A 25,089-nucleotide genomic window follows, 5' to 3' on the forward strand; every position below is an offset into this window, starting at 1 on the left:
CCCCCACCTGATCAGAATCACGTAAAGTCATGGGAACTGGCTGTATGAGAAGTTGCTGCATATCACAAGTCCTGGTTACATGACCACTGATGAAAGTCAGACAATTTCTGAAGAATGTATAGTTTTCATTAACTCTATTACATTTCTTTGTTCTTCTGTGAATGCCTGTAAGGAGATGAATCTCAGTGTAGTATATGGTGAGATATATGCACTTTGATAATAGATTTACTTTGAACATTGAATTTTCATGAGAATTGTTTCTTTTCTAGTTTTAATTAAGGGCAATATACCTGCCTGCTTCTGTTCTTCCTTTCATTTATTTATTTAAAGATACAGTGAGGGACAGAACCTTCTGGCCCAATGAGCCACACCACTCAGTAACACACCTATTTAACACTAGCCCAACCACAGGAGAATTTACAATGACCAATTGACCTACTAGCTTTGGACTGTGGGAGAAATCCACAAAACCTGGAGGAAACCCAAGAGGTTCATGGGGAGAACATACAAGCTCCTTAGAGAGGGCATCGGAATTTAACTCCGAACTCTGGAACGCCTGAGTTGTAATACTTAAGAGACGTTTAGATAGGTACATGGATGGGAAAGCTTGAAGGGACATGATGATCCGGGTGCAGGTACGTGGGATTGGTATGGAATAGATGGGTTGAAGGATCAGTTTCTGACTTTTCAGTTGTGGCGCCCAAATTGCCTTATCTCATAGAAGCTGAGATCAATTACAGTATTATTCTGTTGCATATATGACTCAACTACTCCTTCAATAAACTCACGAGCTACTATGATAATAAGACACTTTCTGTGGGGTGCTTTATAGTATGTATAAACTACCATGTGTTGAATGGATTTAGGCACAGTGGGATGAATGATCATGCATTAAATGGTATGAAATAAGTTCAGAATCTGACAAGTTCTAGGCAGGATTATTTGAACAGATCTTTGATCCCACATGTGAATAATATATCATGCTTAACTAAGGTTTGAACTTCAAAAGCAATTATGATCTGCTATTAAAATATTGTCATATGAAGAGCAAAAGAACTTTGGCACAATGGTATGGCAAACTAAACACTAAATCATTAATATCCACACAGAATTAAGCACTTGGCAATGATTTTTTTCCCACTGTGATATGCATGTTACCACAGTCTACTTTTATTCCTTCATTACTAATTGACTAATAGAAGGATTTATATTTGCTATTGTGAATGTAGAGGCTTCTCATTTAAACGTGGAAAAAATAATTTAGAAGCTTGTACAGCTCCAAACATGAAAATATGGTTTAAATCATCAGCTGAAATGCCAAATGTTGCATAAATAACATCAAATCCTCTTGGAAACAAATTCAAAGCTAGCATACAATTCATAGCTTACTTCAAGCTTTATAGAATGTTCTCTCTGTAGTCCAGATGAAGTATGTTAATAGAATTTGATTTTTAATAAGCATATCCAATGAGGTCACCTTTGACCCCTCTGTCTGCAATCTGAGCTAATTGCTTCTCATGTTCTGTGGGAAACAATCAACAGAGATGGCCAGGACATATTTTTCAATCTGTTCCTTTTGCTATTCTGTGGTATGGAGGACAGATCTTGTTTTGTTCATTTATTATAGTGACAAAATACAGTCTCTTTCAAAACACATTCAAAATATTTTGATCTATCTTCTATCCGATGAACTTAAGTCTTTGTTGAATTGATTTTCATGCAGTTGTTAACCTAAGTAACGGTCAATTAGCAATAGGAAGCAAAAGAATTTGTAACTGTATGGTACATTAAGATGTTTCTCAAATTATTTCACGGACTGATATTTTGCAGTCCACTGACTAATGTAGGGATAAATGCAGTAGTTATTCTCCAGCACCTTTGTTCCACAAGCTGCATTGAATAGTTATGGAGTCATACAGCACTACAGCACAGAACCAGACTCTTCAGCCCATCTATTGCTAATGCTATTGGGAAGGGCTTAAACTAGATTTGCAGGGGGGTGGGAACTGGAGTGAAGAAGTTAGAGGATGGGGAGGTTGGAGAACAAGTAGAGACAGCTGATAGGGAGTTTGTGAGGAAGGATAGGGAGATGTTAGAGCAAAGATGCACTCAGCTTGATGGTTTGAGATGTGTTTGTTTGAATGCAAGGAATATCATAAACAAGAGGATGAACTTAGAGCATGGATCAATACGTGGAACTATGACATTGTGGCTATTTCAGAGACTAGGATGTCTTAGGATCAGGAATGGCTGCTGAGTATGCCAGGCTTTAGATGTTTCAAAAAGAACAGGGAGGGAGGCAAAGGAGGTGGGGGTGTGGCAGTGCGGATTAGGGATAGTGTCATGGCTGCAGAAAAGGAGGAAGTCATGGAGGGATGGTCTACTGAGTCAGTGAGGGTGGAAGTCAGAAAGAGGAAGGGGGCAATAACTCTACTAGGTGTTTTTATAGACCCCCCATTAGTTACAGGGATATTGAGGAGCAGAGAGGGAGGCAGATCTGGAAAGGTGCAATAATAATAAAGTTGTTGTGATGGGAGATTTTAACTTTCCTAATATTGATTGGCATCTCCTTAGCGCAAGTGGTTTAGATGGGGTAGAATTTGTTAGGTGTGTTCAGGAAGGTTAAGCTAACGAGAGAATAGGCTGTACTTGACCTGGTATTGGGAAATGAACCTGGTCAGGTGTCAGATCTCTTGGTGGGAGAGCATTTGGGAAGCAGTGATCACAACTCTGTCTCCTTCACCATGGTTCTGGAGAGGAATAGGAGCAGATAGTTTGGGAAAACATTTAATTGGGGTGGGGGAAATATGATGCTACTAGGCAGGAGCTTGGGAGCAGATGTTCTCAGGGAAATGCATGGCAGAAATGTGGTTAATGTTCAGGGAACATTTGCATGGCGTTCTGCTTAGGTATGTTGCATTGAGGCAGGGAAAGGATGGTAGAGCTAAAGAACTATGGTGTACAAAGATTGTTGAGAATCTAGTTAAGAAGAAAAGAAAAGCTACACAGTCATGGGTGTGGAGAGAGTAGAGCAGTGGGAAAAGCACACATCCTTAAGGCTGATTTATACTTGTGCGTATGGGCTATGCCGTAGCCCTGATTTTCACTTCTGCATAGGTTCTACGCCATAGCGAGCATGCATTGGTGTACACTGAAACGCTAGTTGGCGTTGAGGTTTCTATGCCATTGTGTTGAGCTTCTTTGTGAGAGACATGGACGAGGAAATGCATTTCAAACATTTCCGCATGTCGGCAGTTAGATTTGATATTTGTTCACCTATTTCGCTTTGGTGTACAGACATGGTGGAGAAGAAGCAACCGGAAATGCGTAGGAGAAAATGCGATGCTACCAAGTGGACCAACCACAGTTGTTGCGGTCTGCGTTGCCACGACGCATGCATAACTTTTTTGGGGAGGTGCATGTCACCCTATGGCATAGGGTACGCGGTAACTACGGCGTAGATGCGTCGCACAAATATAAATCAGCCTTTAAGGTGTGTCAATGTTGGCTGTCGACATGAAGATGTTATTTCCAATCTGTACTGACTGGTCTCCTGGTGAGGAAGTCAAGGATCCAGTTACAGAGACCCAGAGAGTCACAGGATGAAGACAAAACTTAGGTATTCTCTGTGCATGAATTGTCTGCTACAAAATTCTCCATTGTGGAAGATCCCTTGATTAAAAGAAAAGAAAAGAACATTTTTTTCTGATGGACAAGCAATTATTTCAAGAAAACGCACACAAAATGCTGGAAGAAACTCAACGGGTCAGGTCAGGCAGCAATTATGACATGAATAAACAGTTGACATTTTGGGCTGAGACCCTTCTTCAGGAGTAGTGAGATAAATGAGATATTCAATGTAAAAATCAGTGGTGAGAATGGAAACTGTAAGGAAGGGGTTAATTGAAACAGCCAACCACACTTCCCTTCTACAGCCATGTTTATACAGTGACCTTGGTGTTATTCCATTTCCACTCTGCCTTTGTAATTGTTAGTGCTCTGTGCTCATATAAGGAAAAGTGAAGAACAGATTTTTAAAGCTTGCAGAAAGTTCCCTTCCAGTTCCCTAAAAGGAATCTTTTGGTTACTGACAAATCCAATACAGCTACATGATCTTATGCTGCTGTGGGGATAGTCAGCCGAGATGTTTCCAAAGGTTTCCTTTCCTAACTGTATTGGTCACTATTTCAAAAGTTTTAATTTGATTAAAGACAGCAACATCATTTATCATCTTCATAAATAAAACAATGGATTCTCTTAAACATTAAGAGAATTAAGAGAATTTTACTTAATTCAATACATAATTTAAATTTATTATCTGATTTTTGAATTATTTAGTGCATTTTGTTTTCAATGAAATCATTGAAGTGTCAGGATTGCAAAGCCAGAGTTGTGCAAAAAGCCAGAACAAACAAAAGCAATACAAATCACATTACAAAATAGAAATCATTTCAGAAGTCACTTGCTATCAGGTTTAACCAAACAGGTGAGATGAGAAGGCCAGGATTCATGGAGACAGTGATCCCTACACAAAGCAGGAAGAAGTGGGCAAGTGGAAGGTAGGACTGGTGATGGGATTACACTGAAACTGACTGGTGTGAAGTTGCCATCTCAGTTTTTATGACTCACCAGAGTACTGTACCAAAGCCAGGAACCGGGATAAATAATCTCCTTTGAGTCATCTTCCCCAGGGTGACTCAATTTTTTTCCCATATATGTTTATGAATTTGTACAGAGAAAGTATATTTTCAAATCTCCAGCTGGTTGAGCGCCCAAGTTGTCGCAGTCTTTCATTGATCCTATTATGGTTATTATTCTATAATGGACTTATTAAGCATGCTCACCAAAATATGAACCTCAGGGTTGTATATGGTGAAATACAGATGTACTTTAATAATAAATTCACTTTGAACTTTGAGCTTAGATTAAGAAATTTCATGAAGTCTGATTTCCAGTAGTAAAGCACCTTTATGAATTCAGAAGGTCCTGCAGATTATTGCAGCCTGCTCAGTATACTTGAGTTGTGGTAAATTGCTCATTTACTCCGTTGTATGATCTTTATCCTGACTGGTGAAGGAACTTTTGGTACGATGAGATGAAAGGTAACTCACAATGTAAAATTAACTGATGAGGAGCTAATCGTACAGATCAACAGTCCAAGGAAATTTTGCGCATCTTAAACAGGAGAAAATCTGCAGATGCTGAAAATCCAAAACGACACACCCAAAATGCAGGAGAAACTCAGCAGGTCAGGCAACATCTACGGCAACAATCAATGCTGACACTCTTCATCAGGACTGAAAAGGAACGGGAAAGATTACCAGATTAAAAACATGGGGGGTGGAGGCTAGCTAGAAGGTAATAGGTGAAGCCAGGCAGTTAGGAAAGGTCAAGGGCTGGCAAAATAGTACAACTGTGGCTGACAAGGGAAGTCAAAGCTAATGTAAAGGCAAAAGAGAGGGCAAGTAGGATGGTAGAGGATTGGGAAGCTTTTAAAAATGTACAGAGAGCAACTAAAAGAATAGTTAAGAGGGAATAGATGAAATATGAAAGCAAGCTAGCCACCAACATCAAAGAGGATTGTAAAAGCTTTGAAAAAGATTAACTTGTAGGTTGTGTCGGTGGTGAGGAAGGCAAATGAAATGTTAGCATTCATTTCCAGAGGTCTCAAAAACAAGAGGAGTGATGTGATGCTGAGGCTTTATAAGGTACTGGTGAGGCCTCACCTCGAGTATTGTGAATAGTTCTGGTCTCCTCATCTAAGAAAAGATGTGCTGGCATTGGAGAGGGTTCAGAACTGGTTCACAAGGATGATTCCAGGAATGAAAGGGTTATCATACGAGGAACATTTGATGGCTCTATGTCTGTTCTTGCTGGAATTTAGAAATATGCGGGGGGATGTCATTGAAACCTTTTGAATGTTGAAAGGCCTAGACAGAGTAGATATGGAAAGGATGTTTCCCATGGTGGGGAGAGTCTAGGACAAGAGGGCACAGCCTCAGGATAGAGGGGCATTCATTTTAAAACAGAGATGCAGTGAAATTTCTTTTGCTAGAAGATGGTGATTTTGTGGAATTTTTTACCACAGGCAGTTGTGGAGGCGAGGTCATTGGGTGTATTTAAGGCAGAGATTGCTGGGTTCTTGATTGGACATGGTATCAAAGTTTATAGGGAGAAGGCTGGGGAGTGGGGCTGAAGAGGGGAAAAAAGGATCAGCCATGAATGAGTGGCAGAACAGACTCAATGGGCCAAATGGTCCAATTCTGCTCCTATGTCTTATAATGAGACCAAACTCAGCTTGGAGTAGCTACTGCTCTTATTCCCTTTGGGTAGCCTCCAACCAGAGGACATGAGCACTGATATTTCCAACTTCTGGCAATTTCTTCTTCCTTCCTCATTCTCCCTTTTTCCATGTTATCATTCTGTTTATCCACTTACCCCTTCTTTTCTCATCACCTCGTTCTGTTCCTTTCCTCCTTCCCTCTCTTCCATGGTCCACTCTCTTCTTCTGTCAGATTCCTTCTTCTTTAGCCTTTCTTCCAACTACCAATTCATAATTCATAATCTTAATTCATACCCCTTCCCCAACCACCCGCACCCCCCCACCTGACCTCAACTATTACCTGCCATCTTGTACTCCTTCCCTTCCTCCCACCTTCTATTTGGCTTCTGCTCTCTTAGTTTACAGTCTCGATGAAGGGTCTCAGCCTGAAACATTCGCTGTTTATTCCTCTCGACATTTGCTGCCTGACTTGCTGGATTCCTCCAGTATATTTTGCATGTTGTACAAGACTTCCAGCTTCTGCAGAATCTCTTATGTTTATAATTTGCAATCTTCAAAACTTGAATGGGGATTGTAAGATTGCGGAAGCAAAAGGAAGACATGCTACTTTTCTTAATCATATATACTTGTTTAATTTTTTACACAGCAAATCTTATTGTCCATTACTAGATGCCTTTGAGAAGATGGTGGTGAGCTGTCTTCTTGTACTCATGTACTGGGATTTTTTAGGTCTGGGTAAACCCACAATACTGTCAGAGAGACAGTTATACATTATTGAATCTCTACAATTCTTTCCATTAGGAATAAGGTTGATTTGACATTTTAATTTGAGTGATTAAGCTTCAACCAGCTTAAGCCTATTACAATTCTATTATCAATGGGACACTTTATGAAAGATTCACCAATCTTATGCTCCTGTTAAAATTTAACTTATGAAGTGACGTCACAGAATTAGCACTTCATTAAACATTTTTTAAACAAACAGTGCTCTAGTTGAGTATGAATCAATAATTTTACCCCAATATAACAATATTAATTGGTGATCTTTAGCAGGGTTGTAAGTTCAAGATTGGTATGAAGAATAAATGATCTCTTCTGACATTTAGGTACAAAGAGCATTGAATCATTCATAGAGTATTGCATTGGATGAGAATTGGTGCAAGTCTGTCAGAATCTAGTATCTGAATACCGGATACAATGACGTGGTAAAACTTTTAATTATGTAGTTCAAAGTCAGAATTAGAATCTGAATCAGGTTTAATATCACTTTAATATCACATATTGTGAAATTTGTTGTTTCTGCAGCAGTAGTACAATGCAATACATACAAAATAGAGAAAAAAACATAAATTACAGTATATATATAATAGTTAAATTAAATAATTAGTGCAAAAGTAGAAATTTAAGAAGTAGAGAGGTAGGGTTTGTGGGTTCAATTTCAATTCAGAAATTGGATGACAGAGGGGAAGAAGCTATTCCTGAATCATTGAGTGTGTGCGTTCAGGCTCTTGTACCTCCTTCCTGATGGTAGCAATGAGAACAAGGCATGACCTGGGTGATGGGGGTCCTTACTGATGGATGCCAAGCATTTCAGTCCAGTGTAAGTCACCCCCCAATTGACAAAGGTCTTTTCCCTGGTGAATATTGAAGCAACTTCCTCCGAGTCCATGCACACATTTCCACTATTGCACCTCATTGCTCACAGCAGATCCTCTTGCTCTTCACATACTTGTAGAATGCCTTGGGGCTTTCCTTAATCCTGTTCACCAAGACCTCTCATGGCCCCTTCCAGCTCTCCTAATTCCATTCTTAAGCACCTTCCTAGCAACCTTATAATTTCCAGAGCTCTATAGGTACCCAGTTTCTTGAAATTGATAAATGTGCTGATAACACAACTATTGTTAGCAGAATTTCAGATGATAATGAGGAGGCGTACAGGAGTGAGATACTGTAAATCTGCTTGTTGAGTGGTGTTGAAACAATAGCCTTGCACGCAACATCCTTAAGACCAAGGAATTGATTGTGGACTTCAGGAAGAGAGTACACAAAACATTCTTCACCAAGGGACCAGAGGTGGAAAGTGTGAGCAGTTTCAAGTTCCTGGTTGTCAACATCTCTGAAGATCTTTCATACCAATGCAATATTTTAATGCAATTACAGTATAAAGAAGGTGCGGCAGTGACTATAATTCAGTAGGATTTTGAGGTAACTTAATACATCACCAAAAGCTCTCGCAAATTTCCACAGATGTACCATGGAGAATGTTCTAACTATTAGCATCACTGTTTGCTATGGAGGGACCACTGCAGAAGATTGAAAAAAGTTGCAGAAATTTGTAAGCTCAGCCAGCCTCCCCAGCATCCAGGACATGCCCTCTTCTCATTACCACCATTTAGGAGGAGGTACCGGAGCCTGAAGACACACACACAACACTCAGGAGCAGCTTCTTCCCCTCTGCCATCCGATTTCTGAATGGACATTGAACCCATTTACACTCTCTTACTATTTTCTTCTCTTTCTTTACTCTTTTTGCACTACTAATTTAATATGATGTTTTTATATATATCTTAATGTAATTTAGAGTTTTTTAATTTTTTTATTGTGTACTGCTGCCACAAGACAACAAATTTTATAACATATAACTGTGATATTAAATCTGATTCTGATTCCGTGTGCAGACGATCACAGTATCAGGATCAGAATTAGATCATAGGACAGGAGTTAAAAAAAACCCTATCTTCACTCAGTGATGCAGAAGCCAGTTTTGGCATCCGGAATAATCCTACTTGAAATCGGTGAGCCAGGTGATATCCGTACTCAGTGAAAAGGAAATAAGAAGATGTTTTGAAAGGAAGTGCATGTGAATAGCAACCCTCAGCAGAAGATTACAGCAAGGATTTTTAACACCAAGTATACTGCCCTCTCCTGGGTGTTCAACACAAAGTCACAGACTCATAAAATCACAAAGCACGGAAAAAGGCTTTCAGCCCAACTCATTCCTACCGACCAAGATTCCTGTTTAAGTTAGGCCAAATTGGCTGCATTTGGCCCTCTATATTTTTCCAAATACCCGCACAAGTGAATTTTAAATGTTTTTCTTCTAGCAGCTCATCACATACACCCGCCACCCTTCATGTGAAGAGGTGCCCCTCAGGGTCCCTTCTAAATTTTTTCCCTCTCACCTTAAACCGATGTGTTATGCTTTGTAACTTCAAAACATTGAACGAATTCAAAGGAAGACATGGGACTCTGGGAATAGGAGTCTAACTTTGAGTTTACTTTTAAGAGAGGTGTGCACGTAGCACACTGTCACGTACCCCATGACCGGGTTACCAAACCAACAGAAATGGAATAATATGTTGGAGTCTGGTGGTACTGTAACTAAAAGTGTTTATTAATAAACTAAGTAATACAGTACACTAAAATGCAAATATACATATAAAACAGGTTAGCAATGATATATACAGAAATAGACAATAGACAATAGGCAGTAGGTGCAGGAGTAGGCCATTTGGCCCTTCTAGCCAGCACCGCCATTCACTGTGATCATGGCTGATCATACACAATCAGTACCCCGTTCCTGCCCTCTCCCCATATCCCTTGACCCCGCTATCTATGAGCTCTATCTAACTCTCTCTTGAATGCATCCAGAGACTTGGCCTCCACTGCCTTCTGGGGCAGAGCATTCCACATATCCACCACTCTCTGGGTGAAAAAGTTTTTCTGCATCTCTGTTCTAAATGGCCTACCCCTTATTCTTAAACTGTGGCCTTTAGTTCTGGACTCACCCATCAGCGGGAACATGCTTCCTGCCTCCGGTGTGTCCAATCCCTTAATAATCTTATATGTTTCAATCAGATCCCCTCTCATCCTTCTAAATTCCAGTGTATACAAACCCAGTCGCTCCAATCTTTCAAATGTGGAAATAGGAATCAAAACCAAACTCTGTCGAAGTCTAGGGGTAAATGAATAGTCTTATGATGGTGCAGAGTTCAGTTCAGTTCCATTTAGTTTAACTTGAGGCAGTTACTGTTGTACCTTTGGAGAGAGAGAGAGAGAGAGAGAGAGAGAGAGAGAGAGAAGAGAGAGAGAGAGAGAGAGAGAGAGAGAGCGAGAGGTGAGCAGTTGCAGCAGGCAAACCTTCCATTATCTTCTTGTCCTGTTGTGCTGTTGTGGTCACCGACCGTGACCCCTCGGTTCCTGGCCAGACCGTTCTTCAGTGGTGAGCCTGTCACCCAGACGAGGGTGGACACACACACAAGCCCCCACCGGTCTGCCTTCACACACTGCGAGCCTCTGATCAACTCCCCACCGAATCGATCCTCCGAACCCCCACCTTCCTGTGGGTACACAATGCTCTTTCAGTGTCCCGTGGCGTGTCTGCCGGTGTCTCAGCAGACCTGCCTTTTATCTCCCCTGCCGGGGTACCAGCCATCCGTCACGTCCATCACCTGGTCCCGCCTTGCTGTCTCAGCAAGAATCCTCACAAGCAGGCAAAGAAAGTGTCCTTGGAGCAAAGGTAAACAATCAGCTATGGAGCCATAATATTAAATCACCTCTCTCTCTCTCTCTCTCTCTCTCTCTCTCTCTCTCCTCTCTCTCTCTCTCTCTCCTCTCTCTCTCTCTCTCTCTCTCCCCTCTCTCTCTCTCTCATCTCTCTCTCTCTCTCTCTCTCTCTCTCTCTCACACATCTGCGCTGGGTGCCTCCCCTTTCTTTTCTCTCTCTCTCTCATTAGTGTCCAAAAGCCAGTATCATTCTCCCGCCATTTTAAGGTGGTACTCCACAGAAAATATGAACCCTAGGGGTACATAACAACACCCATAGCATGATGATGTATGCAATTCACCTGTTTATATCTATAACCCATAATGAATTATTTAAATGAACAAGAATGCTTAATCAACCAATATATTTACATTATTACTCAAATACTCCTGAAATATTAAATACAACATTATGCTTTCTAGTTTTTGATCCTATATTTCTTGTGCTACTGGTTGGTCACATAAATCAAAACCATTTCTTGAAGGTTCTTGATTAGCCAAGGCATCAAAGGGTATGGGGAGAAGGCAGGGGGGTGGGGATGACTGGAAGAATTGGATCAGCCCAAGATTGAATGGCGGAACAGACTCAATGGGTCAAATGGCCTACTTCTAATCCTATATCTTATGGTCTTACGGTTTAAACAACACCTATAGTAGATAGCTTTACTTGAGTGGGTTCTGAAGGATAAAATATATAACCTTTGGTAGGACTATGGGGACTGTTGTAGAACAGAGGAACGTAGGAGTACAAGTATATGGCTTCTTTATATATACTTTACAAGTAAGCGGTGGTGAAAAAGGCTTTTTGCTGTGCTGACCTTTATCAGTCAGGGCATTTAACACTGTGTGTGTTGTTTTTGATTTCCAGCATCTGCAAAACTTCTTGTGTTTATGATTTATTAGTGAGAGAGAGCCTGTGGCATATTGAATAGTTGGGCAAATGATTAGTTTTTGACATATCGGGGATTATGATCTTTCTTGGGGGCTTTGCTATTGTTTGCCTGGTGGGTGGAGGGTGCAGATGCTTTATTTCACTGAAGTGACTGGGGACAGGGAGGGTTGTTGCTTTACTGCTGCTTGTGCATGGGAGGGGAATGGGGGAGATCTGGGGCTCTAATGCTTTTACTGTCACCCATTCTTTGGGGGCACTCTTCTGTTTTTGTGGATGCCTGTGAAGAAGAAGACTATCAGGTTGTATTTTGCATAGTTCTTTGATATTAAGTGGAACCATTTAATCAATTGAAGCAAAACCAAGCCACATAGGTGACAGCAAGACTTTGCTTCCAGCTGAACTCGATGCCTTCTATGCTTGCTTTGACCGTCAAAGTATGGAGGAATCATCACAAATTCCCACATCCCCCGATGATCCTATGAGTTCAGTCTCTGAATCTAAGGTGTGAGCAGCCTTCAGGAGGGTAGGCCCACAAAATGCATCCGACCCAGATGGGGTACCTGATCGAGAACTAAAGACCTGTGCTGATCAACTGGCAAGTGTGTTCATTGAAATCTTTAACCTCTTGCTCTGGCAGTGTGTGGTACCAACCTGCTTCAAGCAGGCTTCAATATACCAGTGCCCAAGTGGAGTTCGGTGAACTGCCTCAATGACTATCGCTAAATAGCATGTATATCCACAGTGAGTGTTTTGAGACGTTGGTAATAAACCATATCAACCTAGATCCACTCCAATCTGCCTACTGGAACAGCAGGTCCATAGCAGATGCCATCTCATTGTCTCTTCATTCATGTTCAATTCACGTTCATGTTCAATCCTGGAACATTTGGGCAGCAAAGATGCATAAATCAGAATGTATTTTATCGATCACAGATCAGCTTTCAATACCATCAACCCCTCAACACTAATCAATAAGCTCCAAGACCTTGGCCTCAATATCTCCCTGTACAATTGGATCCTGGATTTCCTTACTTACAGACCCCAATCAGTTCGGATTGGCAATAACACCTCCTCCGTGATCTCCATCAGCACAGGTGGCCCAAGGCTCCTGCTCTACTCACTTTACACTTATGATTGTGTGGCTAAGCACAGCTCCAATGTCATATTCAATTTTGCTGATAACATCACTGTCATGGGGTGAATCAAAGATGGTACCGAATCAGCATATATGTGGGAGATTGAAAATGTAGCTGAGTGGTGCCATGACGACAACATCAAAGGAGAAGGAAACCAGAAGTCCATGAGCTACTCCTCTTTGGAGGATCAGAGGATAGGCAACTTTAAATGTATAGGAGTTATTATTTTTGAGGACCTATCCTGTTCCAACTATTTAAGTGCACTATGAAGAAAGCATGGCATCACCTCTACTTCTTTGGGAGTTTGCAGAGATTCGGCATGACTTCTAAAATTCAGACAAACTTCTATAGATGTGGAGTGGAGAGTATATTGACCAGCTGCATTACAGCCTGGCATGGAAACACCAATGCCTTTGAACAGAAAATCCTACAAAAGGTTGCAGATATGGCTCAGTACATCATGGGTAAAGCGATTGCCACCATTGAGCCCATCTACACAAAGATTTGACACAGGAAATAGCATCCAACATTAGGGACACCCACCACCCAGATCATGCTCTCTTCTTGCTGCTGCCATCAGGAAGAAAGAACAAGAGCCTCAGGACTCACACTGCCAGGTTCAAGAACGATTATTGCCTCTCAGCTATCAGGCTCTTGAATCAAAAGGGATACTTCCCTCAACTTCACTTGCCCCATCATTGAAGTGTCCCCATAACCAGAGAACTCACTTTCAATGACTATTTTTCTCATGTTCTCAATGTTTATTACCTAATTATTTATTATTATTATTATTTCTCCTTTCTGTATTTGCACAGTTTGTTGTCTTCTGCATGCCTGTTAATTGCTCAAGTTCAGAGATCTTTCATTGCTTTTGTTATGATTCTATCAATTTATTGAGTATGTCCATAGGAAAATGAACCTCAGGGCTGTATATGGTGACATATATGTACTTTGTTAATAAAATATACTTTGTAAAGTGTGACTTCACAATTGTTTGGATGTGCATTATACTCCACCTCTAATATTCCATGCAAAGGGAACAAGCAGCTGAGGACAGATTTCTATGCCAATGGGTTTTACAATATATAATTTTTTAAAGGTTTATTTATGGTATTTCTGCTTCTATATTAATTGTCCGTGTTAGTTGCAATTTGTATTTAGCAATTTATAAGCTTTGTCAGTGTGCTGTTCTTGCTGCTACCATCAGAAAGGAAGCACTGGAGACTTAGGAGTCCCACCACCAGGTTCACCAACGTTTATTACCCTTCAACCATCAGACTCCTAAACTACTCTGGATAACTTCACTCACGTTAACTCTGAACTGATTCCACAACCTACAGACTCATGTTCAAAGACTCTACAACTCAAGTTCTCAGTATTTCAAGCAGTATAAATCAAGGAAACTGGACTTGCTGTGTTGTCGAGAAGGTGTTTCACCACTCATCCAAGAGGCTTCTTCAGTTCTGATGACTCTCTCATTACCTCTATGACTCTTTACAACCTTCATGTATTTGCTATACCTTTAAACAACTCACGGAGTTTATAAGCCAGAAAACAACTCACCGTGGATTAGAATTGAAGAAGCCTATTGGATGAGTGATGTAATATCTTCTAGACAACACAGCAAGTCCAGTTGCCTTGATTTATTACTGCTTGATGTACAATGAGCTGGATGACTGAGAACCTTCTTAGACATGTTCTCAGTATTATTTGTTCACATATTTTTTATTTGTACAGTTTGTCTTAATTTGCATGTTGGTTGGTTGTTGATTCAAAGTTCAGAGTAAAATTTATTATCAGAGTGCATACATGTCACCACATATAACCCTGAGATTCTTTTTCTATGGGCATACTTAGCAAATCTATAGAATAGTACAGTAACTATAAACAGGATGAATGGAAAGCAAGTTGTGCAAATGCAGGTATAAATAAATAACAATAAATAATAGAAGTGTGAAGGCACACACTCAGTGATTCAGGAACAGCTTCTTCCCCTCTGCCACCCAATTCCTAAATGGATATTGAACCCATGAACACTACCTCACTTTTTAAATATATATTACCTTTGTTTTTGCATGATTTTATTCTATTCAATATATGTATACTGTAATTGATTTACTTACTCATTTATTTATTATTATTATTATTATTTTCTTCTTCTATATTATGTATTGCATTCAACTGCTGCTGCTAAGTTAACAAGTTTCACATCACATGTCGGTGATAATAAACCTGATTCTGAAATAACAAGATAAAAAGTCCTGGAAGTTAGACCATGAGTTGTGTAACACATAGGAAGGCTAAGTGTAGTTATCCCCTTTTGACTAAAAACCTGTTGGTTGAAGAGTAGTAATTGTTCATGACCATGGTGTTGTGAGCCCTGAGGCACTTGTGTTTTCTACCTGATGAGTCCTGACGAAGGGTCTCGGCCCAAAACGTTGACAGCTCGTTTCCACGGATGCTGCCCGACCTGCTGAGTTTCTCCAGCTTGTTGTATGTGTTTTCTACCTGATGGCAGCAACGAGAGAAGAGCTTGGCCAAGGCGGTGAGAATCTTTGATACTGGACGGAGTCTTTGCTTGTGTGGATATTTTCATTGATTCTATTGTATTTCTCTGTTCTAGTGAATACCTGTACAATGTATTTCAAGGAAATATATGGTGACATAATGACAATATATTTACTTTGACCTTTCTTACTTGGCCTGCCACCTATGATTGTTCTTCATTATGATAGTCCTGTTTGACCAAATGCCTGATAATATCAAATATTGTGACCATGGGGCTTTTGTTGTAAGTTTCTCTGAAATTTGTAGTGAGAGCCTTTGTTTTAGTGCTTTCAGGTACCCAGTTTGTGGATGATATAATTCCGTCAACATTTGTATCTAAACAAGATTTCACATACGTTACACAGTTTACAGAAACATCTGAAATTCCTACATTTCATCAGTATTTTGAAAATAATTGTTATTATCTCTGAATTGCAGTGGCAGAGAATCAAATTGCCTAGCTAACCATGCTTTGTTTGACCGTGTTCATGTGTAGTTGAATGACAACTAAACTTGAACTTAACCTTGAACTTAGAAATGCTGAAACACTGTGACATTGGATGGGAAATCTGGAGGAGGACGATACTATTTCATTTACAGCATATCTGCCAATTCCAGTCAGGGCCAAATCTTTTTTTTAGCCATCTTTCAGCAAAACTTTCATTGACTAAAATTCCCACAGTCAGCTGCTCTTTAGGTGAAAAATTATCTCCCCCACACTTCACATGCACAAGTATCCCTTTGGTAATTCAATAGTTTGGTGCTTAATTGGTGCCATTTGTTAAGTTCCACAATAGAGTTAATTTACTGGATTGTCTGCTATGTCAGCCAGACATAAAATTGGCTTACATAACTTAAACATGAGCTTCTGTGACAGCATCACTCAGAGAGTAAGTGTTTTACTTGGTTGTAGCATTTCTGTCTCTAAGTTAAAAGGTGCAAGAGTTCAATTTCAGCTCCGTACAGTTTTGATAAATGTAGACCATAAAGCTGGGTTTGAATTCAATTGCAATTGCCACAGGGATATTCATGACTCTTGGGACATGCCTTGACCTCTCATTATTAAAGTTGTGAGAGCCCATAATGCAATTTTAACTTATAGGTCTGCTGGCTGGTATCATGCTGCAGCCTGGGATGGGAAGAACCTTCTTAACGAGGGTTGTTATATAATGTACTCCCTTTCAAAATCGCTTCTTATTTCCTTTTTTAAAATTTATTTATTAAGATACAGCATGGAATACAGCCCTTTGAGCCTTGACTATCAGTAATCCCCTAATTTAATCCTAGCCTAATTTGTATTGACCAATCAACCTACCAACTAGTACATCTTTGGACTGTGGGAGGAAACCAGAGTATCCAAAGGAAATCCACGTGGTCATAGGGAGAATGTACCAACTCCTTACAGCCAGCCATGGGAATTGAACCTGGGTCCATAAGACTATAAGATACAGGAGCAGAATTCGCCCATTTGGCCCATCAAGTCTGCTCCATCATTTCATCATGGCTGATCCATTTCCCTCTCAGTCCCAATCTCCTGCCTTCCCCTCGTATCCCTTCATGCCCGGACCAATCATGAGGCTATCGACCTCTGCCTTAAATATACAGAAATATTTGTCCTCTACAGGTACCTGTGGCAACAAATTCCACAGATTCACTGCTGTCTGGCTAAAGAAATTTCTCCTTGTCTACATTATAAAATGATGCCCCTCTGTACTGAGTCTGTGTCATCAGGTCCTAGACTCCTCCACCATAGAAAACACCCTCTCCACATTCACACTATCAAGGGCTTTCACCATTTGATAAGCTTTAATCAGGTCAACCCTCATTCTTCTGAATTCTAGTGAATACAGACCAAGAGACATCAAATGGCTCTTCATATGACAAGCAGTTCAATCCTGGAATCATCTTTGTGAGCCTCCTGTGAACACTCTACAATGTAAACACATCTTTTCTAAAGGAAGGAATCCAAAACTGCTCACAATACTCCAAGTGTGGCCTGAACAGTGCTTTATAAAGCCTCAACATTTCATCCTTGCTTTAATATTCTAGTCCTCTTGAAATGAATGCTAGCATCGCGTTTGCCTTCCTCACCACTGATTCGACATGCAAATTAACCTGTACTGTAAATTTGCTAACCACTATGCTTCCGTGCCACCCAGTGGGTAAAGACATCACCTAGTCCACAGAAGAATATGTGGTTGGGTCAATAAGTGAAGAGATTAGTGTTTCAGAACCTAATGGAATGAACTGCATGTCATCCCTAGGTTATGGCAGTGTTCTGTTCCTGTGAACTCGAACAGTTTTCAAATCAGCAATGCTGCTGCAATCCAAGTTCTCAGGTGGCGGAAGATGCCTGAGCCTCACAAAAGCATAAAAGATCCATCCAGCTGTACTTCCATGTTTGCTCGTATGAAGGAGCTTCATATCAGTCAGGCATTCACAAGATGGGGACAGGCTGCAACTGTTTATTGCTACGCAGTCACCCGAGTTTGTGAACGGAGGTCTGATCATAGAAGTGGTGAGAAAGGTAATGGTAAACATCCAAGGAAGGATTGTTCATCTTTCAACATTACATAGAGCAAGTCGCTCAAGTAAAAACACACGGAGCGAATTTTGATGAACAACAATTAACTAATTCAGGTGCTTAAATAATCTTGGAGCCCAATTCCCTCTGTCTTCCCACACAAGCCTGAAGAGTTCATTACAATTTCCAAAGAATTCATATGCTCGCTCTCCAGCAATGCTGCAGCAAACAACTTGGATCGTAAAGGTAAATGGCTTATCATTGTCACATGTGCTGAGGTACAGGTCTTCAATGCACAATTACTCTACATTGGGCTAGTACAAAAGGAAAAAAAAACAATGTAGAATACCGTGTTACAGTTACAGAGAAAGTGTAGATAGACAAACAAAGTGCAAGGTAGATTAGCTGATCAGTTCATTCTTAGTATGTAAGAGGTGTGTTTAATAATCTTTGAGCAGTGGGATAGAGGCTGCCTTGAGCCTGGTGGTATGCATTCTCAAGTTTGTTGTGTCTTTTGCCCAGTTGGGAGAGTGGAGATGAGAAATGACTGGGTTGGGAGGGTTTTTTAGCTGCTTTCCAGAAGTAATGGGAAGTGCAGCCAGCGTTGTTGGACAGGGGGCTGGTTCATCTGATGGACTCAACTGTGTTTACAACACTCTGCAGTTTCTTGCATTATGTTGCCACCATTGGTCACTTGAAATAAAAGCTGGTTTTTCTTTATAACTCACTCCAACAACACTTCATGATTGAAGAGAAATCAATATATCTTGAAAACAGTAGAAGTAGATAGATAGATAGATAGATAGATACTTTATTCATCCCCATGGGGAAATTCAACTTTTTTTTTCCAATGTCCCATACACTTGTTGTAGCAAAACTAATTACATACAATACTTAACTCAGTAAAAAAAAAATATGATATCCATCTAAATCACCGTCTCAAAAAGCATTAATAGCTTTTAAAAAGTTCTTAAGTCCTGGCGGTAGAATTGTAAAGCCTAATGGCATTGGGGAGTATTGACCTCTTCATCCTGTCTGAGGAGCATTGCATCGATAGTAACCTGTCACTGAAACTGCTTCTCTGTCTCTGGATGGTGCTATGTAGAGGATGTTCAGAGTTATCCATAATTGACCGTAGCCTACTCAGCGCCCTTCGATCAGCTACCGATGTTAAACTCTCGAGTACTTTGCCCACGACAGAGCCCGCCTTCCTTACCAGCTTATTAAGACGTGAGGCGTCCCTCTTCTTAATGCTTCCTCCCCAACACGCCACCACGAAGAAGAGGGCGCTCTCCACAACTGACCTATAGAACACCTTCAGCATCTCACTACAGACATTGAATGACGCCAACCTTCTTAGGAAGTACATTCGACTCTGTGCCTTCCTGCACAAGGCATCTGTGTTGGCAGTCCAGTCAAGCTTCTCGTCTAACTGTACTCCCAGATACTTGTAGGTCTTAACCTGCTCCACACGTTCTCCATTAATGATCACTGGCTCCATATGGGGCCTAGATCTCCTAAAGTCCACCACCATCTCCTTGGTCTTGGTGATATTGAGACGCAGGTAGTTTGAGTTGCACCATATCACAAAGTCCTGTATCAGTTTCCTACACTCCTCCTCCTGTCCATTCCTGACACACCCCACTATGGCCGTGTCATCAGCGAACTTCTGCACATGGCAGGACTCTGAGTTATATTGGAAGTCTGATGTGTACAGGGTGAACAGGACCGGAGAGAGTACGGTTCCCTGCGGCGCCCCTGTGCTGCTGACCACCGTGTCAGACCTACAGTCTCCCAACCGCACATACTGAGGTCTATCTGTCAAGTAATTGCATGAACTAGATTTTGTGAATCTGTTGAAGCCAACCAAATTATTTAAACTTCACTTATAAATGTAATTGTCGACACATCTCAAATTCAAATTCAAATTTAATTGTCGTTCAATCATACATGAATACCCATGAATACAGTCAAATGGTGCAACATTACTCTGGGGCCAAGGTGCAAAACAAGGCACATCTAGCACACTTACGATAGCGACAAACATACACTCCTTCCAAGAGAACCACATCCATGTGGTTTGGAGGCTTATGTGCCTCGAAGACCCAAAGAGAAATGTTGGCTGAAATCAGGGCTTTGCGGTTTGGCTCTTTGTCGGGTCACCCATTCCAAACAGGTCAGAGTGGTAGAGGCCAGGCTTAGAGTGGTCCACCCGCCTTTCAGATTCAGGGGTTCAACTCAGGGCTAACAACCTCGACTGGTTAAACAAAACTGTTACAGAAACAGTAATGAAGAAGATACCTCTGGTAGGATGGTGGCATGTTTGGATGCAGCAGCCTCTCGGGGCCCAACCAAAGGTGATTTTTTTCTTTGCTAAATGTGCTTTCTATGATCACAAGGCTATACTGGGCTCCAAGAACTTCAGGTACAGCCAGCCTACGACATTAGTTTTTAAAAAATTTTTTTTATTGAATTTTCAAATAGGTTACAGAAAGAAAAAAGAAAATTATCAACCCTTCCCCCCTCCCCCTAACATATCCCTATAGAAAAAAAGAAGAAAAAAAAAGAAAAGAAAGAAATGGCATTAGTGAGCTGCTCGTTGATCAAGGGTAACCAGCTGGGGTGTCAAAAGAGTTGACTGGTGCGTCAGATGCTGTTGCTGCCTGCTACTCAAAAGCTGTGGAATTGGTGAATGAAGACAGCGTGCAGTGAAACCATGGGATATAGTCTTGGATGTTTCTCTTGCTATCACAAGACCCTGTTGGACATTAATAATGTAAGATGTCTTAGGGCTGTTTCCATAGTTTGGGCGTGGGAGCAGCGCAGCCTCCGTTGTACTGAGGACTAGGCCTCAAGCCATGGGCTTGCCTGCTGCTGCTGTCTGGATGAGGAGACACCAGAGGCAGTCTTGTGTAGTGTCTGTGCTCATATGGGGACTGGCCTCTCCTGTCAGTGCTGTCCTCCGGTTTTCAATCAGAAGAATAACAGGCTGGATTGCTGTGAATCAGACGGTGAATTTGTGGGACATGTCACTCAGGGTCTTGGAGTCTCTATGTGTTTTCTTGCATGACTATGTTTCTTTGATTGCTGTTTTGAACGTGCTGTGTATCTTTTGCATCTTGACCCCGGAGAAATGCTGTTTCATTCACCTGTATGCATGTATGGTTGAATGGTATTTAAACTTGAATTTGATTTGATTTGAATCCTTCTACATCTGAGTGTGACAGCAGTCCTGAGTCTCCACCTGGGACTTGCATGGATAACGGTAGCAAAAACTGAGAGTAAGCTACTGGCGCAATGAAGGAAGCCTCGAACACCGCCAAAGATGGAGGACTGCCATTGCTGTCCAAAACGCCAATGGCGTAACAGACAGTAAGTAAGTAAACATAGAATCACACCAAAAAAAAAATGTAGCCCAAGTCCCTGAGTGTCATGTCCTTTAGACTGATCATGTATTGGATGCTATTGGCAAGAACAAGCCCACAACAGTCCGATCATCATGCACTAGTGCATCCACAAACACAATCCTGCTTGTCTTCCACCAAGTTAACACTGATGAAGGGCCAGCCCCAAACCCTGCATGGATGCCCACCATGCCACACACCTCCAGTGGCCCCCAACCCCGCATGGATGCCCACCATGCCACACACCTCCAGTGGCCCCCAACCCCGCATGGATGCCCACCATGCAAGAGACCTCCAGTGGCCCCCAACCCCACATGGATGCCCACCATGCCACACACCTCCAATGGCCCCCAACCCCACATGGATGCCCACCATGCCACACACCTCCAGTGGCCCCCAACCCTGCATGGATACCCACCATGCCACACACCTCCAGTGGCTCCCAACCCCGCATGGATGCCCACCATGCCACACACCTCCAGTGGCCCCCAACCCTGCATGGATGCCCACCATGCAAGAGACCTCCAGTGGCCCCCAACCCCGCATGGATGCCCACCATGCCACACACCTCCAGTGGCCCCCAACCCTGCATGGATGCCCACCATGCAAGAGACCTCCAGTGGCCCCCAACCCCGCATGGATACCCACCATGCCACACACCTCCAGTGGCTCCCAACCCCGCATGGATGCCCACCATGCCACACACATCCAGTGGCCCCCAACCCCGCATGGATGTCCACCATGCCACACACCTCCAGTGGCCCCCAACCCCACATGGATGCCCACCATGCCACACACCTCCAGTGGCCCCCAACCCCACATGGATGCCCACCATGCCACACACCTTCAGTGGCCCCCAACCCCGCATGGATGTCCACCATGCCACACACCTCCAGTGGCCCCCAACCCCGCATGGATGCCCACCATGCCACACACCTCTAGTGGCCCCCAACCCCGCATGGATGCCCACCATGCCACACACCTCCAGTGGCCCCCAACCCCGCATGGATGCCCACCATGCCACACACCTCCAGTGGCCCCCAACCCCACATGGATGCCCACCATGCCACACACCTCCAGTGGCCCCCAACCCCACATGGATGCCCACCATGCCACACACCTCCAGTGGCCCCCAACCCCACATGGATGCCCACCATGCCACACACCTCCAGTGGCCCCCAACCCCGCATGGATGCCCACCATGCCACACACCTCTAGTGGCCCCCAACCCCACATGGATGCCCACCATGCCACACACCTCCAGTGGCCCCCAACCCCTCATGGATGCCCACTGTGTCACACACCTCTAGTATCTCCTCAGCTAACTGGCTGAAACAAGCAACCCTATGGCACGAGGGCCTGGTCCGTGCTACAACTGAGGCCACGCAGCCAGACTCACCAATGAATTAGTGAACAGGACTTGGGTTTTTCTACAGTACCGATGCCCACAGGATCTTGCAATTACAATAAGAACACCCAAGACAATCACTCACACCATTTGTTAGACTGCATGCCACTTCCACACACCAGCTCCGATGCCTTCCAGTAGCAGGCGTCCACACTGTCTGCAACAAGTCCACTATCCACCAACTTGCTGATGGGTAGAACTTGCAGTACTTTGTGTTCTTAGTATGCAACAGTGCCTTGTTATTGTAAAAAAAAAAGACGTGAAGAGGAAACAATTACAGCTTAGGTTTGACCCGGAGTGGCCAGGGTGACCATATGTGCCACCATCTAACTGGATGGTCCTTCAGTGAGGGCCTGTCCACTACCAAAATCCTAATAGGTAACCACAGGGTATTCTGAGTTCGACAAGCAAAGCAATGCTATGATGATGAGAGTAAAGTAGAAAATTAAGAGGGAGATAAGGATAGTGTAGTACCCTTAGTGGTGAAGTTCTGTTAAGATGCAGCTTTGCTTGAGGAAGCCAACATCACTCATGGCTATTTTCAGGAAAGCCAGGCCCAGGTACCTCATAAAAAAATACTTTTCAAATAAATGAATAGCAAAACATTGCAGATAATAGAAATCTGAAATATAAATTGAAAAAGCTCAAGTATTCAGTCAGTTGCACAGCATGGATGGCAAGAGAAGCAGAATTTCAGGCCAAAGACCTTTCACCAGCATGTCCGCTGTATCTTTCTTGATTTATACCTGACTAGCTGAGTATTTCCATTATTTTTGCTTGTATTTTTTCAATACTCTGTTGCACATAAGCAACATTGTGATCATATATAATTATTGATCTTGTCAACCTCGCCAAAAGCCAAATTTGTCGATGACACTGTGGTGAGGCTCATTGCCAGCAATGAGATGGCCTACAGAGAGGAAGTGGAAGAGCCTGAGGCCTTGTGCCAGGCAAATAACCTCTTGCACAGCATCAACAATACAAAGGAGATGGTTTTCAGCTTCAGTAGAACCTCCTCTAAGTGGATCACAACTTTGACATGGCTTGGAGGTTTGCATGCCTCAGAGACCCAGAGAGCTATGTTGGCTGGAGTCAGAGTGTTATGCTTTGGCTCTTGGTAGGCTCACCCATGCCAAACAAGTCAAACAGCAGAGGACAGATTAAGAGTCGTCCACCAGTCCTGCAGGTTCAGGGGTTCAACTCAGGGCAAGCAACTAAACGGGTAAAATAAAGTTGTTATGCAAACCGCAATGAAGAATCTTTCTACATCTGAGTGTGATAGCATTCTAAGTCTCCACCCAGGACTTGCATGACTGACAGTAATGAAAACTGAGAGGAAGCTCCTAACACGATGAAGGAAGCCCTGAACACCGCTGGAGATGGAGGACTTTCATTGCTGTCCTAAATGTCAGTGGCATAATGAGTCGTAAGCAAGTCAAGAGAACCTGCACCAATCATACTCCTCTACATCAGCGGCACAGCAGTGCAAATTGTTGGGAGTACACATGTCGCACAGCATCTCATGGTCCCAGAACACATCCTACACAATCAAGAAAGATCACTAATGCCTGTACTTTCAGAGAAGGCTGAAGGCAGTTGAACTATTCACATCTAGACTCACATTCTTCTACAGAGCCGCAGTAGAGAGCATCATAACATGCTACAATGCTGCATGGTACAGAAACTGCACTGTGGCAGACAGGAAGGCTCCACAAAGGATCATCAAACCTGCCCAACACATCACCGGAACCATCGTACCCACCATCAAGAACATATATACAGAAAGGTGCCATAAAAGGCCAGTAACATCATGAAGAATGCAATACTCTCTGCTCATGGTCTGTTTGTCCCACTCCCCACAAGGAGGACCACCATACCAAAAACAGCTACTTTCCCTAAACCTCCATCCACCGACCCAACCCTCTACAACCCTTATCACAGCTACTTTATCATTGCACTTTTTATTTGTTATGTTTTTTTTGTGCTGCATTCTTCATGATGATCTGGAGAAACAATTATTTCCTTCTCCTTTACACTTGAGTACTGGAAATGACATTAAAAAACCTTGAATCTTGAATATTGAAACTTAGAGCTGGAAAAGAGAACTTCATTAGAGAAAGATTCAAGAACCAAAGCTGCTTGTCAACCTTAAATTTTCTGAGCAGCAAATACATCAATATAATATCAAACTAATCATTTAATTTTATAGCATCACTGTAGATAAGTAAAAAGAGAATTAATCGATAATAGGTAAATGTATACACTTCAATGATCAGATGACAATGTAGTTAACTGGAGCAGCAAATCTGCAGATGACACCAAGATTGGGGGCATAGTGGACAGTGAGGAA

The sequence above is a fragment of the Hemitrygon akajei genome, chromosome 9 (genome assembly GCF_048418815.1).
Source record: "Hemitrygon akajei chromosome 9, sHemAka1.3, whole genome shotgun sequence".
Taxonomy (NCBI): domain Eukaryota; kingdom Metazoa; phylum Chordata; class Chondrichthyes; order Myliobatiformes; family Dasyatidae; genus Hemitrygon; species Hemitrygon akajei.